The sequence below is a fragment of the Tachypleus tridentatus genome, chromosome 3 (genome assembly GCF_004210375.1).
Source record: "Tachypleus tridentatus isolate NWPU-2018 chromosome 3, ASM421037v1, whole genome shotgun sequence".
Lineage (NCBI taxonomy): Eukaryota > Metazoa > Arthropoda > Merostomata > Xiphosura > Limulidae > Tachypleus > Tachypleus tridentatus.
This window is the reverse complement of record NC_134827.1, coordinates 105,307,224-105,323,213: the sequence shown is the minus strand read 5'-3', so window position 1 is coordinate 105,323,213 and position 15,990 is coordinate 105,307,224. Positions and strand designations below refer to the sequence as shown.

The window sequence follows — 15,990 nt, the reverse complement described above, 5'->3', positions numbered from 1 at the left end:
TTTTTTAAAAATACATTCTTTATCTAGACACTGAGGAATTGAAAAAATAAAAGTTGTTTGAAAATATAATAGGCCTAATACTACATTATGCCATATACGTACAAGTATTAAAACTTTTGCTACTAACCCTTATGGAGCCGTAATCGGGAAACGTTGGCCGAAAATATCTACAAAAAGTAGTTTTTTTCCCTAATTTTATTGTCAAAAGTGTCTAAATATCTCCAAATTCGGAAAATAATAGTTTTATATATATATATTAAAGGCTTATTTTCTTCTGTTTCATCATAGGTGAGATTGTAAAGAGAATTGATGATGTATATATAGGCCTAATACATCATTTGATTGTCTATACCCTCTGTTGTGGACTGCAGTCTCGCCTTTTGTAGGGTCATAAACACAGCTCGAGTCAGCAAACCAAAGAAATTTCATTAGGCCTCTTATAATGGTAAATGGGCCCGAAACCCCACAGATAATGAAATATATTATGCCGCTGTTGCCCGAGCACAAACGACAAATTACAAGAGACAGGAGTCCACTTGTCGAACTTATTGCAGCGAGTTGCGCCATAAAGGCGACCTCTGCCGATCAAGATTTCGGGTACAGAAGCAATAGTTTATTTTATTTATTTATTACAACAATTGCTCGCGTTATCCGTCGCAAGCTGTATTTCTAATACCCCAACTTTATAGCCGAGCACCCAATGGCTATATAGCGAGCATTTTAAAAACTTCTCACGCGATGAACTTTACCATATTAGAAACAGTTATTAATTAAAACAGAGTTACATCGGTGCCTGCAGGCGTTACCATGGCAATTTCACGTTCTTCTCTCGTTATCTGTTCGCACTCATTGTTTCTGGGATTTTGTTTTTTGTTTTGATAATAATGAACAGCGGATATACAAAGTCCAGGTGAGGATTGCATACGACAATGTTAAAGTGATGTGCTGAGTTGCTTCAAGTTCAGCTTGACGAGAATCTTTAATACAAGTAAAACACGAAGAGTGAATACATTATTAAACACTTGACTGAAACATTCTATTTGAAGTGCATAACTGCCTTTCACGCGCAGACACACAAACCTATCATACACACAGAGCATGCGCACATTATTACTTATTATAAAATATATCCAACACACACAGACGAATACCTCACCACAAGCTAGGTATTGCACTCGAAACCCAGCTAACAAAGTTCTCCACACACTTGTTTCGTAGTACACCAGTTGCACCTGCCAATAACAGAAGATTTCATTAATTCTTCTGGATGACGTGTGATATTAAATATCTGCTCGAGTAACTGTCTAGAATAAATAAAATAACAATACTGTCACGTTCTTTCTCCACGTTCTGTGTGTTCTTAGTTGTTCCATTTCTTCAATACTCGGATCGCACGAGATTCGTTTCTCAATGGTTCTTCGAAAGGATTTGAACCAATGCCGAAAATACGTCATCGAGTGCGTCTCAGCGGAATCTTTTTGTGGATCGAACAACAAAAGCTCCCCACTCAGATGTTGTCGACTTTCGGTTTTACGTATTACTAAGTATGTTTTATTTGTTCCTCTGGAGGTTTTACACTAGAGTAAAAAAAATATCAAAATGTAGAAAGTTCTGGTTCTTACTCCAACTTAATCAAAAGCTGGAGAATAATAAAAATAAAATTCGAACAGAATACGATGAATTCGAAGTTTGTGAATAGGGCGAAATAATGAAAGATTATATAATGCCATTAAGTGCGCATTCGTTAATAACACCCAGTTACAATGCGTGAATATTAGAGTTTACTCCCCGTTTGTTTGTTTTAATTTCGCACAAAGCTACTCGAGGGCTATCTGTGCAGCCGTTCCTAATTTAGCAGTTTAAGACTAGAGGGAAGGCAGCTAGTCATCACCACCCACCGCCAACTCTTGGGCTACTATTTTACCAACGAATAGTGGGATTGACCGTAACATTATAACGCCCCCACGGCGCGACGGGGATGCGAACCCGCGACCCTCAGATTACGAGTCGCACGCCTTAACACGCTTGGCCATGCCGGGCCCTGTTTACTTCCTAATATGGCCGGTTTACTGAGCAACTGAATATCACGTCAGTTCTGAGGTACAATGCCTTACACAGTCTACACAAGAAGTCTGTAATTTCACTGAAATAACGAGTCGAGGTTGAATTAACACGTACGTTTAACAATGCTTGACCACTGGTCACTTCTCGAAGAAATGCTGTCCATACGAAGAAGGTATATGGTAATTTAGCTATTACCTGTCTATTACAGTTTATCAAAATATTTAAAGACAAAGAAGGTAACACTAAACAACAAGGAATCAACACCTTAGACAACTTGGAATTCTTTAGAACAGGATTAGAGGAAATTAATCTGTGGTATCTCTACCACCACCATCCTTTTATTAGCTATGTTTTTCTGTGCCAGTAATACCAAACGTAGGGCGTGGGTATACCCGATTCAGTTTTATTATTCATCAGGATCTCTAACAGTTTACCCTCAAACTGAAATTCTCTTAGGCAGGGCTAAAGTAAATAAACCTACGATATTTTAGGGATGGGTAAATACATCAATCGAAAAGGTTTGACCTTCTGACTCCATAATTGTGATTAGATTTCAATCGGTCAAGAGATAACGGAGCTTAAAACTTGTACTTTGGGTTGAAAATAAAATCAAAACAACTCAGAGCCGTTCAAATATTTGTCCAGGAATTAACTTTGAGGTTCTGTAGCGCTAAACATGTGTTTCGATATATACGGTTGGTAGAACACGGATATCTAAGCCCATTGTGCAGCTTTGTGTTTTACAAAACACACAATCGGTAATTAATATTACATTACATATAAAATAAACAATTATTTCGATGTACAAGAACTGTTGGAGTGAAACGTCATTCCACAGCACAAACCAGCAACTTTGATGATACATAAGGATAAAGAAGTTCATATTACTGTACTCTAAGTTCGTGAATATGAACAGTTCATTTCGCACCCAAAATTATTCTGATGATTTGAGGAACGTTTACTGCTTAGTTAGATGCGAATTTCATGCAAAGCTACACGAGGTCTATTTGTGCTTGCCGTCCCGGAGGGAAGAAAGCTAGTCATCACCAACCTTCGCCAAATCTTGGGCTAGATTTTTGGATACATTTTAAACCAACGAATAGAGGAATTGACATTATAACAATAACGTTCCCACGGCTGAGAGGGCGAGCATATTTTGTGAGACTGGAATTCAAACCCAAGAATACTCTTAACAAACAGGACTTCAATATCGCCCAACTTTAAATGCCAAGCTAGACTGAATTCCAAATGGAACGAAGTCTGGTTTATGAAGTGATAAAAAACCACCGTTCTGTTCAACATGCTATTAAGTTCGAATTGCGGGCTTTAATTAATAACATCCGAATTTAGTATATTGAATCAGAGTCTGGTGTAGTGCGATACTCTAAGATGAATAATGTAATTCATTAAAATAGTTTTGAAAGAGACTCAGTTTAGAAGTCTGTATATTTTTACCTCGGAGAAATTGTGTAATCTAAAATAAAACAGTACCACAGGTTAAATATGGATTTTGAAAAAATGAGAGTTTGACTTGTGAAATCCACTTGTAAATCAGTCTGGTCAAATCACAAGACCATACATACTAGTAGTTCCGATCCTAGAGAGGCAGAACACCGTTCCGGATCTTTAATCCTAAATCAGCCCCTGAACACCACTTAAGTTCTGACAGAAGTTTTCTTTGACAAAACACTATCATGTATACATTTTAAATGTTTTTTTTAGTAGCGGTTTGTGCCTCTCGCTGGTACAGCGGTAAGTCTACGGATTTACAACACTAAAATCAGGGATCGATTCCCTCGGTGGACTCAACAGGTAGCCCGATGTGGCTTTGCTATAAGAAACACAGTAATGCTTGCGTTGCCTAACGTGTACGAGGTGTCCGAAATGAACATTTCGATTGTCATGGTGTAAACGTCTTTGTGAACCTGGCAAAACATGACTATAATTAATAATGCTTGTCATTTGTTATTAGCGTTAGGCCTATTGTATTTCTCACATTATGTTCTTGACGTATTTCTCTGGGTATTTTCAAGAAATAGAAAAGTATGAAATTATTGTATTTCAGCCACACTGTATCGCCATATTTCTTATGACCACAAATGGCCTGTGTTCCGAAGTTTACCGTGCTCATTGCGTCTCAATCGACCTGATGAGCTCTGGATTGAGCGAAATGCGAAGGAGGCAATGTAAAATGAAGAATTAAGTGGTTATTATAATTATACACTTTTATAATTCTTTAAAATCCTTAAAAGACTAGACAAAAATGCACTATTAATATGTAATAATTGTAGATTTCGGTTATTGCTACAATTTATATTCATCCCCTGGTGATAAAACACTTATTTCCTGGAACATCGTTTTTTCTTCTTTGGTGTTTTTGTGTTTTCTTATAGCAAAGCCACATCGTTCTTTCTGCTGAGTCCACCGAGGGAAATCGAACCCCTGATTTTAGCGTTGCAAATCCCTAGACTTGCCGCTGTACAAGGGAAACTTTGGCGGTAATATAAAACCCATTCCTTCCATTTTCAAAGCTGTTACAAACGTTCTGAGAAAAAATTTTACTCCAGAAAAGTAATTTATTTCAGAAATATACTGTGAAAATATATCTAGTAAAACAAACAAGTCAAGAGAAGATTACGAACAGACTTTACCAGCTAGGAAAATGGAGTTCATAATGATTACCATGGAAACAAGGATCAAACAATAATATATCCGTCAGACACTGTTTCGTGTGATCACAGCATTTCTAAAGCCAGTTTTTATCCTGTCTGGATTTCTTTTGCCTACCAAGAACGTATAAAAGTTGACGAATGTATTCCAGATGTATTTAGTGACAGTGGTAACGAATGTTTTACAAAAGGCAAGTTGACTGCCAAGTATTTCAGCTGCTACAATACAACTCTAATGGTTCTTCATTTTGTACCTTTTTCGTGAATCCATTTTGGATCGAAAGTGAAACAATTTGTAAGTAGGTCAAATGCATGTATGGTGCTGACATCTAGCGCTGAAGTTAGGTATTACTGAGAACGAATTAACTCGTCCGTGGCACTGTGTTACCGATCGGCTTGGACGAGTTATTTCGTCTACGGCACTGAACGGGTTAAAATAAAAGGACAGTTGAAGTTCTGAAACCAAAGTGGATAAACAATAAAAACAGAAGTTATAGTTCAAACATTATCGACTACAACACAGGCTAAATACAACAACAAAATAAAAATACCAGTATTTATAAAAACACAATTACTTTAAGGAATAGATACGTATAAGATCAAAACATAGAAAAGATTAGTGTATTATTGAAAGTGTTCTAGTTGAGTTATAAGTATTTACAAATCTCCATTGTCACTTAGTTATCGATATCACTATAAATATTTTAAGCCTGAATGGCATCGTGACACTATAGATTAAAGATCAGGTCAGAGGCCCTAGAATTATACTTACAACGTCCCCTAATTGGTCAGCGGCAAGTCTAGGGACTGACACCGCCAAAATACGAAGTTCGATATTCAGTTGTGTAGTTTTGCATCAAGGAAACAATACACTTAGAACTTTCGCTTAGCTCCGAGCGAAGAGCATGTTCAGCGATATATCATCGCTCGAACCTTGAACACTGCACCAATCTCGACCATAAGACATATCTTTCAAAATTCACATCACAAAATGTCGTCACGGACAGATACTTTATCTTTCACTTGTGACCTTGTGACTCTTATCTAAACAAACCGATAAATCTCTTACTAATTCTAACCCCCGAGTTAATATCGTCCTTGGTTCAGTTGTTCAACAGATAAATACACTCTTATCTAAACAACCCGATAAATCTATTGCTAATTCTAACCCCGACTTAATATCGTCCTTGGTTCAGTTGTTCAATAGATGAATACACTCTTATCTAAACAAACCGATAAATCTATTGCTAATTCTAACCCCCGAGTTAATATCGTCCTTGGTTCAATTGTTTAATAGATTAATATACTCTTATCTAAACAAACCGATAAATCTATTGTTAATTCTAACCCCCCGAGTTAATATCGTCCTTGGTTCAGTTGTTCAACAGATATATACACTCTTATCTAAACAACCCGATAAATCTATTGCTAATTCTACCCCCCCCCAATAGATGAATACACTCTTAGTTAATATCGTCCTTGGTTCAGATGTTCAACAGATTAATATACTCTTATCTAAACAAACCGATAAATCTATTGCTAATTCTAACCCTCCGAGTTAATATCGTCCTTGGTTCAGTTGTTCAATAGATGAATACACTCTTATCTAAACAACCCGATAAATCTATTGCTAATTCTAACCACCCGAGTTAATTTCGTCGTTGGTTCAGTTGTTCAACAGATTAATATACTCTTATCTAAAGAACCCAATAAATCTCTTCCTAATTCTAATCCCCCGAGTTAATATCGTCCTTGGAGCAGTTGTTCAATAGATGAATACACTCTTATCTAAACAAACCGATAAATCTATTGCTAATTCTAACCCCCCGAGTTAATATCGTCCTTGGTTCAATTGTTTAATAGATTAATATACTCTTATCTAAACAACCCGATAAATCTATTGTTAATTCTAACCCCCCGAGTTAATATCGTCCTTGGTTCAGTTGTTCAACAGATTAATACACTCGTATCTAAACAACCCGATAAATCTATTGCTAATTCTAACCCCCCGACTTAATATCGTCCTTGGTTCAGTTGTTCAATAGATGAATACACTCTTATCTAAACAACCCGATAAATCTATTCCTAATTCTAACCCCCGAGTTAATATCGTCGTTGGTTCAGTTGTTCAACAGATTAATATACACTTATATAAACAAACCGATAAATGTATTGTTAATTCTAACCCCCCGAGTTAATATCGTCCTTGGTTCAATTGTTCAACAGATTAATATACTCTTATCGAAACAAACCGATAAATCTATTGCTAATTCTAACTCCCCGAGTTAATATCGTCCTTGGTTCAATTGTTCAACAGATTAATATACTCTTATCTAAACAAACCGATAAATCTATTGCTAATTCTAACCCCCCGAGTTAATATCGTCCTTGGTTCAGTTGTTCAACAGATTAATACACTCTTATCTAAACAAACCGATAAATCTATTGCTAATTCTAACTCCCCGAGTTAATATCGTCCTTGGTTCAGTTGTTCAATAGACTAATATACTCTTATCTAAAGAACCCGAAAAATATATTCCTAATTGTAACCCCCCGAGTTAATATCGTCCTTGGTTCAATTGTTTAATAGATTAATATACTCTTATGTGAACAAACCGATAAATCTATTGTTAATTCTAACCCCCCGAGTTAATATCGTCCTTGGTTCAGTTGTTCAACAGATTAATATACTCTTATCTAAACAAACCGATAAATCTATTGCTAATTCTAACTCCCCGAGTTAATATCGTCCTTGGTTCAGTTGTTCAATAGACTAATATACTCTTATCTAAACAAACCGATAAATCTATTGCTAATTCTAACTCCCCGAGTTAATATCGTCCTTGGTTCAATTGTTCAACAGATTAATATACTCTTATCTAAACAAACCGATAAATCTATTGCTAATTCTAACTCCCCGAGTTAATATCGTCCTTGGTTCAGTTGTTCAATAGACTAATATACTCTTATCTAAAGAACCCGAAAAATATATTCCTAATTGTAACCCCCGAGTTAATATCGTCCTTGGTTCAATTGTTTAATAGATTAATATACTCTTATGTGAACAAACCGATAAATCTATTGTTAATTCTAACCCCCCGAGTTAATATCGTCCTTGGTTCAATTGTTCAACAGATTAATATACTCTTATCTAAACAAACCGATAAATCTATTGCTAATTCTAACTCCCCGAGTTAATATCGTCCTTGGTTCAGTTGTTCAATAGACTAATATACTCTTATCTAAAGAACCCGAAAAATATATTCCTAATTGTAACCCCCCGAGTTAATATCGTTCTTGGTTCAATTGTTTAATAGATTAATATACTCTTATCTAAACAACCCAATAAATCTCTTCCTAATTCTAATCCCCCGAGTTAATATCGTCCTTGGTTCAGTTGTTCAATAGATGAATACACTCTTATCTAAACAAACCGATAAATCTATTGCTAATTCTAACCCCCCGAGTTAATATCGTCCTTGGTTCAGTTGTTCAATAGATGAATACACTCTTATCTAAACAAACCGATAAATCTATTGCTAATTCTAACCCCCCCGAGTTAATATCGTCCTTGGTTCAGATGTTCAACAGATTAATATACTCTTATCTAAACAAACCGATAAATCTATTGCTAATTCTAACTCCCCGAGTTAATATCGTCCTTGGTTCAGTTGTTCAATAGACTAATATACTCTTATCTAAAGAACCCGAAAAATATATTCCTAATTGTAACCCCCCGAGTAAATATCGTTCTTGGTTCAATTGTTTAATAGATTAATATACTCTTATCTAAACAAACTGATAAATCTATTGTTAATTCTAACTCCCCGAGTTAATATCGTCCTTGGTTCAGTTGTTCAATAGATGAATACACTCTTATCTAAACAAACCGATAAATCTATTCCTAATTGTAACCCCCCTGAGTTAATATCGTCGTTGGTTCAGTTGTTCAACAGATTAATATACTCTTATCTAAAGAACCCGCTAAATCTATTCCTAATTCTAACCCCCGAGTTAATATCGTCCTTGGTTCAATTGTTCAACAGATTAATACACTCTTATCTAAACATCCCGATAAATCTATTGCTAATTCTAACCCCCCGACTTAATATCGTCCTTGGTTCAGTTGTTCAATAGATGAATACACTGTTATCTAAACAACCCGATAAATCTATTGCTAATTCTAACCCCGAGTTAATATCGTCCTTGGTTCAGTTGTTCAACAGATTAATACACTCTTATCTGAACAACCCGATAAATCTATTGCTAATTCTAACCCCTCGAATTAATATCGTCCTTGGTTCAGTTGTTCAATAGATGAATATACTCTGATCTAGAGAACCAGATACATTTTCTTGATATTTCTGACATTGAAAATATTAATTTCGTGGTATCATTATCTGACTAACCCCGCTTACACGATGAATGTTTTTAATATTCTACTATTCTGCTCTGATTCTATCATTTAATACTTTTACCGTATTTTCATTTATCCTTTTTCTTAACTCACCCACCCACCCTTCCTTAGAAATAGGACTTCTATAACCGTGATGGGAACAGCACATACAATCTGTTGTATAATTTTGTGCTCACCAACAACTATTATTTTAACAGCTCTGTTACGTTTTGGCCCTATAGTGGCACAGCACAAATAGCCCATTGTATTGCTTTGTGCTTAACCTCAAACAAACTATTATTATTTCTGGTGTCTTCGGTTCTAGCGTTATTTCTTCAATGAATTCGTGTCCAAACTATTCCCTACTGTTTTAAAATTCTCTGATGTTTTCTAAAAAAACATACTTTTCAGTCGTAATTTTCCTAACTTGTTTCTTGTATAATTTATTCGTGAAATCCACTTGAAGTAAAAATGTATTTCAATTAGATATGGATATTAAAACTTTTATTAAAATAAAGTATCAGCCGTCTTGAGATACATTTTTATATTTTTTTTTTTACCCACACTAACAGTCTGCATACCACCCCTCAATGTAATTATTTAACCTCCCGTTTTCTCCTTTGCTTCTACCATTAACATTTTTTCGAAAATAAACGTGATCGATGGAAGTGGGTTACTGAACACTTTGAGTGGTAAAGACACATACGAATGAGTTGGAACAATTAATTACAAGCATTTGGCATTTATAGTTATTATCAATTCAAGACAAGTACTCGAGTACTTGAAGGTTGGGAGTATTGGAGAGACGACACGAACGAGTTAATATAATCGTAATGTACCGGAAACGAAATACTTTTCCAGATGTATATCCGATTTCATCAGTTTGAGCTCCCACCAAATAGATATTCATATCTACTATAGAAAATCAACTCGTCAGATTGCTCAAGAAGCTAAACGATGAAACATTTATTAACGAGCACGTGCTGCCGGGATGCTTCTTCAAAGTTGTTTCGTTTACTCTAAAAATATTAATATTTCCAATACACGTCGATAGGTGGCACGAGAGAATCACGATACGAGTTGTATCCCTAATAACGTAAACCCTTGCTGCTGTTCAATTTCTAAATTTATTGACCCTGCTTGTCCAAATTGGTCAAGGCATAGACATTAGTCTGGTCATACCTCGGGTGTTTTAAAAACTTACAAAGTAAAGAAGAAGCCATTCAAGCAGTGCGTTCTTGTTAGTGATAGGGCTAATAAAATTTCAGAGTGTATCTATAGATATATTGAATACAAGTTTAAAAGAGGTTACGATTTCATTGTATATCTCACTGGTTAGGCTACACTTGGAGTACTCTGCTCGCTAATGGGCTCCTAAATTTAGGAGATATTGAATTATTGGAAAGGGTTCAGAGGAAAGCTACTGAAACGGAGGGGTCGTCATGTGAGGACGGGTTAAGATCTTTAAAACTGTTTCTCTTGAACAAACAAAACAAGAGTTAGAGGAGATCTGACTGAAATGTTTCCAGATTGTAAAAGAAATTTATAATATTAATGCATCGCCGTTTTTCATACTTAACAGCGATAAATATAGATTTAGGCAAGGTAGAAGCCGTGTTCAGCTAAGACAGTTTTATTTTTCAAATAGGGTGGGGTTGGCGTATGGATGTTGTAAGAGCAGTAAATTTGAGCGACTTTAAAAGGAAGCTTGATACGCATTATGAATGATAAGGGTTGGCTTTAATAGTTTTAGTTTGCTATAAGAAAACACCCATGCATCCTTTAAGCCAAAGCTACTGTGAGCTGTCTACCGAGTCCACCGAGATGATTTCGTACCTCTGATTTTAGCGTCGTAACTCCGTAGACTTACCGCTGTACCAGCTGAGGAATGGACAGCAGAGATGGACCAAGAGGTTCCTCGTTGTCTCTAAATATTATGTTACAAAAATTAATGTAGCAATTTGTCAGATAAGTTAAAAAAAATTATATCTAGATGTTTCGTGATAAAAACTAAATGTTTTACCATTAAGGAAGCAACCAAGACGATTCGGGTTAAATGTTTTGTTTTTGTTTTGTTTTTAATTTCGCGCAAAGCTACTCAAGGGCTATCTGCGCTAGCCGTCCCTAATTTAGCAGTGTGAGACTAGAGGGAAGGCAACTAGTCATCACCACCCACCGCCAACTCTTGGGCTACTCTTTTACCAAAGAATAGTGGGACTGATCGTCACATTACAACGCCCCCACGGCTGAAAGGGCGACCATGTTTGGTACGACCGGGATTCGAACCCGCGACCCTCGAATTACGAGTCGAATGCCTTAACCCACCTGGCCATGCCGGGCCGATTCGGGATAAATGTTTTAAGTAAATTGTATGTATTTCGTATAAAAATATCCATTTTACTACGTCAAGAGCAAAACAAATTTAGATGCTGGGTAATGGATGAAATACATTCTATTCGCAACTGAACATTTCCTGTTTCTTCCAGTCTCTGGTGTAATCTGCATCTACACCCTACCCTCCCAAGCCATAACACATCTTGTTAAACCAAGAACTGGAATCCTTCTTTGAAAATACAACAAAAACAAACACACAGCCTATGCTAGAAGCCTGCTGATAATACAATCTGTTAATACAAATATAAGTGTTGGATCCTGAAGTGACTGTACGCTCACAACTTATTACATAGATTATTCAAGATAGGGAAACATTAAGTTTCGAATTTTTAGTTGGTTCATAACGATCGCACTACCAGTTTCCAGCTAATAAAACATTTATCAGCCAAAAAAACGAGACACGTGCACTCCTTTTACTATTATCAAAACAAACTAAATGAAAACGTAAATACACCAAGAAGCAATAAATCTTCGTATGCTTGAGACGAAACGCCCTCTACGAATTTCGAACGCGCATATCCCAGAACTTCAGACTAGATATCCTACACGTTAACACGTATATTACTACTTAATGAAGTACAAATTTAAACTAGGAAGAAATTTCCTTCGCCCTAATAAATATCTTACATTTTATTTGAATTGAAATGTACACAATTTCCTTCAAAATCGCTATTTTTATTTATTTATTTTTTGATATAGCTAACTTTAGCAGTTCCCACTCTGTGCAACCCAGGGAAGTTAATTTAATGTTCTATCTCTGATAACCCAAGGCGGATTAACTTACTTTTCCATCTCTGATAACCCCGGGCAAAGTTAATTTAAAAGTACTCTCTCAGCTTTTAAAGAATGTTTTTTTTTTTTATTTAATCTGCTGAAAAAGATTTAACTAGGAGACCTTGTGCGTGATAATGAATTACACGTACAGGTAACGAAAAACTGTTCGTGTCGTTGGAAAATGCACGACAAAAGTTCCCGAGGTTGTATACCGTCAAACAACACGCATCTACACTGTACACAAGCTATATTTATGTTTTAAGCAACAAGATACATGTACAGGATATTCCTTACAACCAGCTTCTCTCTAGAGATATTTCAATTGGTGAACTTTCCAGAAACGTACAAACTGTTCGTTTTGAATTTCGCGCAAAGCTATATGATGGTTATCGTTATTAATATAACCAGCTATTCATCACTGCCCAGTCCAAACACTTGGGCTACTCTTTTGCTTAACGAATAGTGGAACTTACGACTTAAAGAGCGAGCAGGTTTGGTTGGACAGAGACTAGATCTAATACGCGACCCTCATATTGCGAGTTAAGCGCCCAAACCATCTGGGCGAGCCCAGGCAAAGAGAATTACTCTGTTTCTAAACTATTAAAAGAAAGTTTATAGTATTATATATAACACTATTTTAGTTACTGGTAGCATTAATAACATAAACTATGATTATGTCTCCGCAGAGAAACATAGTTTCTTCCTAATATTTTTCAAGCGACTGTCGCTCTTTCTTTTCTCAGCAGAGTGACATGAAATTTTGTAGGGTTATACCTTGGTCCAGTACGTCCATAGATATACTTTTAGGCGTTTTTAAGGATTTCATGAGGTTAAAGGTCAAACAAAAAAAAAGTATATTTATGGCTTTATGCGGTTATATTTATAGCAATCACCATGACAACTACAATAAAGATAAATGTTCATTAACAGTAGCACACAAAAAGTTAAATCTGCCGACTGTGAGTTTTTACAAGTTTCAGGACTCCCAAAGAGAGCAGAGTTTGGAGTTCTTAGTTTAGTACTTGGACGTGTTTTGACTAGGTATATAAGCAGAAATATAGATAATTTGATCTTTTTTCTCTTTGTTCAATGTTTCAGCGAGGAGAGCACAATTTGGGATTTTCGCGAACTGTTCATGTATTTGTCAACCAACTTACGCAGGATATGATACAAAAATACCTTCTTGAAGTGATACAGACGGAGTTCTCAAGTCAATGTTAGTGATAAAACTGACCATGTCGGTATTCCTTGGCATGGTTTACTTATACTGGCATCTTTTTTAATCAGTCCACACCCGAAATATTCTATACTGTCCGAAAAGCTTGGGACCACAGGCACTTCAAAAAACTTTACACAATGTGTTACGCTTGCTGTTATTGTAATTCGAAACACGTTTGGAGACGGTGTTTTATTTTCTTGGAATACTGCGAACCATATTCGTGTTATTATCAATGATTAGGCACTTGTCCCGAAACTGATGTTCTGTGTTTCTGATTTCTTTGTACATACGTGTCTCGAATAGCCCTCGCAGAAATACAACCAAAAGTACAACGTCCGCACATCTTGGGATCACAAATGCCAATCCAATCTCGCGGGAAGATGTCATTCAACAGAGCTCGGACTTACAACCTACAAATCATTTACGATTCCAGACCTTTCGGACGCCCTTTCCAAATTGGCTTTCAAAAATCCTAATAAACATCCCATTTTGTTTTATTAACCATATAATACTAACCGTGTTGTAGTTGTGTTATATCCTGTATATACTTCAAAACTTATATATAGTCATCGCAATTTCCGGTCGTAATCTAAAGTTTATGACAGAGATTGCTTGTAGCGACAAGCACCCACCAGCATTGGGGATATTCTATCTGTCAGACAAAATCCTAACACACATGAAATTCTAGTAAACAATCTAGGAAACTCAATTAAAAGTATGGAGTTGAGTGCTTATACAAATTAATTCTTAACTCCTACTGCCAGTTATGGGAAGGAAGTTACATTTAAAAAGACATATTAAAGTAGAAATATGTAGTCTTCCAAAAAATAATTCTACTAAGCATTACCTACGATTCTCTTCTCTTTTAAGCCCTGAAAATTCCCAAACACAAATAATAATAAACACCCTAAAATTCTACTACAAGTAACTCCCAACCTTAACCATTTTCTGAAAATGACATATTTTGTGCGATCTCTTAAAATAAATTTTATATTAGATCTTACAAAACCTACCTTAAGTAAATAAGTAGTTCATATTTTCTGTTTCGTAACCCTATTCAAACACAGACATGCGAATAGTGAGACAAGCCTAACTACATAAATGTTAAGCCTTCCAGTCCCGCCAATACTGAATAAAATCTAACGTTCAGTTTTGCAGATAGCTAGCCACCTCTAGTGAGAAGAAGTTTTTTCCTCATTTAATATTTATTTATTTAGTAATATATTTTCAAATGTATTATAAAATCTAGCAAAAATTTTTATTTGCCACTTCTTATAATCGTTAATTTTTAGTTTATTTATGAATAATACAACATCATCTGCAGAGAACTTACTGTTATTATAAACAGTTAAATATTTTTAATTGTGAGTTAATAACGGTTTTTAGCATAATACGAGAAATTACAATACTGGAAGGGGTTAGACCAAGAATGGAAAAACTAAATGCTCTTCTCTTATCAAACATATTCAGTTGTACCCTACTATTTACTAATGTATAAATCGAAATAATTACCATGAACACATTACTCATTTCTGTTTCAAGTTTTATATTAAACCTGGTGAAAAGTACTGATTAATTATAGCAATTAGACCAGCCATGTAACGAAAAGTTTCCAATTTTCGTTTCTTCTAACCATATAATACAAAGTGTTTTGTTCCATTCTGTATATATATACACATATTTATATCCTATTTTATTTTCTACTCTGTGGTTGAGTCTGATTATTTTTTGTAACATTTCATTTGTCAGGGATTAAACACAAGTTTCTTGTGTTTCTACACCAAGACACAATGAATAATTAGTCACTGTCTTCAAAGATACAACTTATGATTACGCGGCATCTCTCAATAAATTACGTCAGGACAAGGGGATTTCTTTAAATACTAAGACAAAGTCCACGTATGTTGTTTTTTTCTCTGGAAGTCAAGTGAAAACGATGATGTGGCTTCTTTCAGCGTATGTAAGAAGGACTCGACGGTTTCTTCCACCAAATTAAAAGAAAAGAACGCCATAGCTTATTCAACAAATCGAAATGTTTATTTATTTTCAATTATTAGTTTGATACTAGAAAAGTGACGCACACCAACTAAACACGAGACAGAAGTGCTAACACAACTACAAGTATCTCGACACGTCTTGTTTGTTGGTTCTGTTTGTCTTATTAGAATCGTTTGCTAAAGGCGTAACAGAATTAACCACAAACGTTCTGCGCATGACAACTATACAATAAAAAACCAATGAAAAACTTTCTTAATAAAGAAAAAAGAGTGACGAAAAATGCCACTGACTAAAGTAAACAAGCACAAATAAATTATTTGTTGTTGTTTAAAAACAACACACAGAATGATGTTCATTGGACGTTCTCAAACTGGAGAAACAACATCAATATTTTATATACAATTATATTGCCCATTTTAATAAAATTGTTTGAATTACTGTGCTGTTAATAAAGAGAGAGAGACACTAATATGTAC

At 35.4% G+C, this 15,990-nt stretch overlaps 1 long non-coding RNA gene across 1 annotated transcript; it reads right to left on the bottom strand.

Moving 5' to 3' along the window:
- Positions 1–960: 960 nt before the first annotated feature.
- Positions 961–14,724, bottom strand: LOC143246152 (uncharacterized). Its single transcript, XR_013025818.1, has 2 exons — positions 14,530–14,724; positions 961–1,577 (listed from the first exon to the last, which is right to left on the bottom strand). It is a non-coding gene; the product is annotated as an uncharacterized LOC143246152 (long non-coding RNA).
- Between the last annotated feature and the right edge of the window lie 1,266 nt (positions 14,725–15,990).